The sequence below is a fragment of the Glandiceps talaboti genome, chromosome 19, assembly GCF_964340395.1.
Source record: "Glandiceps talaboti chromosome 19, keGlaTala1.1, whole genome shotgun sequence".
Classification (NCBI taxonomy): domain Eukaryota; kingdom Metazoa; phylum Hemichordata; class Enteropneusta; family Spengelidae; genus Glandiceps; species Glandiceps talaboti.
This window is the reverse complement of record NC_135567.1, coordinates 11,206,718-11,209,380: the sequence shown is the minus strand read 5'-3', so window position 1 is coordinate 11,209,380 and position 2,663 is coordinate 11,206,718.

Sequence of the window (2,663 nt, the reverse complement as noted above, 5' to 3'; positions counted from 1 at the left end):
AGAAGAACCCGTATTATATTTAGAGAGATGAATAAATAAACAAATAAATTATCCAAAAGGCTAATGAGCATGTGAAAAAAGACATGTTACCCACAGATAGACAGACAGACAGACAGATCAACAGATAGACTGAGAGATACAGGGACTGGGAGAGAGACAGAGCTAGAGAGCAGGAGAGAGACAGACAGACAAACAGACAGACGCCAATAACCGTAAAGGCTGAAAGACAGGCAGTGGACTGTCAGCCAGTGAGAAACAGACAAACATACATACATAGAAACATACATACATACATACATACATACATACATACATACATACATACATACGTATACACACATACATACATATACATACATACATACATACATACATACATACATACATACATACATACATACATAGACCGATAGACAGACAGACAGACAGAAAGACAGACAGACAGACAGAAAGACAGACACAGTCAGATAAGAAAGCATTGTTTGTTGATTACCCAAAATAATATATCACAAACAAACAGTTGGCTACTATCTAGCTATACAGATGAACAAATTAAAAATGCTGAGTCATTGTCACAACCAGCAAATATGAATGGAAGGGATAAAGGAAACGAATGAAAAGTAGTCGTGCAGGAAGACATACTATATGCACACACACCATCAAAAAGGCAGGAGAGCTACCCTAATGTTATATACTGATTAGCATAAATATAATTGAAAATGAAGAATAGCTATTTATGATATTACAATCGCTCGATCGATAGATCGACAGAGACAGACATAGAGAGAGACTTTGACAAAGACTGGAAGACAGGCAAGCAGACAGACAGACGGACAGACAGACAGACAGACAGACAGACAGACAGAGACAGAGAGAGACAGTGGCAAAGACTGAAAGACAGGCAGGCAGGCAGACACAGACAGACAGACAGACAGAGACAGAGACAGAGATAGAGACACACAGTGACAAAGACTGAAAGACAGGCAGGCAGACAGACAGGCAGGCAGTCAGTCAGTCAGTTAGTCAGTCAGTCAGTCAGTCAGTCAGACAGACAGACAGTCAGTCAGTCAGTCAGTTAGTCAATGTCAGTCAGTGATTTAAAATAGTATGGCTATTAAAGAATGAAATGAATAACAAACGAGTTTGAGCATGTATTTATGAAATTCGAAAGACAAATTGTTACTTGTCGGTTTTATGCAAGCAGGACAAATATTATAATGTACTGTACCCTTATATTTTGACCATTTGCTGTACAGGATATGACGTAATCGACCATTTCAGTCGTTTGTTGAGTTCTTGTATATTTAATTTCCCAATGTTTATATTCAATCATCTTTATACGTGTTTTGTACTCTTTATTTTCTTCATATAAACGATGTTAGTCGAAAATTAGTATTTTTTACCGATGTTTATTGAAATGTGCACTCATCAAGGATAATCAAATTGTGGCGGGAATTGTCATCACTATACTAAGGATGTTAAAAAAATTCATGTTTAGCGTTTGTGCGATCCTAAAATTTTCAGTGAAAATTAAAGGATCAAATTGCAATTGGCAGACGACACTTTGGCAGACGACACTTTGGCGCAATTTTTGCTTTAGGTAAACGGTTATTTCCTTGTACGTGCATGAAACGATATCGATTTGAAAGTTGGCAGACGACACTTTGTGGAACATTCAGTTGGCGCCATTTTTTTTTGCTTTAGCTACACTTTTACTTTTTTGTACACCCATTAAACTATAATAATTTCGGTGTAATTTGAATTTATTGGCAGACGACACTTTAGTTGGCGTCATTTTTGTTGTTTTAGCTACACTTTTATTAACTTGCATAAACATGATACGATGATGATTTCATAGTAACAAATTAGACAACAAAGCTAGTACTGATCATGCGCAATCACCTGGAAGAATTGAAGGGTAGGCAATATATCCGCCTGTTGCAAGCATGGATATTGTGATGTTACAACGACGGAGTCAACTATCAGCTACCTAACACAGACACAAACTATATCTGTGATTGAGTACTGCAGATACAAACTGCACGGAATGTGACGTAATTACACCCATGTGCTCGATGATTTCTCTGACAGCTAGTGTTTCTCGTGACAACACATGTTCAACCTTATCACGTGTTTACACTATCTTGATTACAAGGCGAGTATATACAACCACAATGGCGCCACTCTCACCCACTTGTGTAATCTACCGTGTGCACCAAAATTAGTATAGTTTGCGTCTATTTGTTTTGGTTTGCCAATAGGTTGCTTTCCGCAATATCCTTGTCATATATCTAGACTTCTACATGCAAGTATACAGAGATGATATATATTGATTTGAACATTTTCTGAACGTCGCTAATTCTTTACAAATAAAAGACATATCATTGTTAACGTAGTGTATTTTTTTATATGGTTGTCCAATCAACCTTGACCTTTGAGATAAATGTGACTGTTTGACCTTGAGAAATTGTATTACATACGTCTTACATATCAACTTCAAATTCCCATCTTTCTCAAATCCCTAAACCTCGCCTTTTCTTTCAAATTCCCTTTTATTTACTTTGTGTCGATTTTTTCACATCTAATTGCCGTGTCACGATGGTTGAGAGTAATATACGTTCACTGTACACATGTAAGGTCAATGAACCTGAACATATGGATAA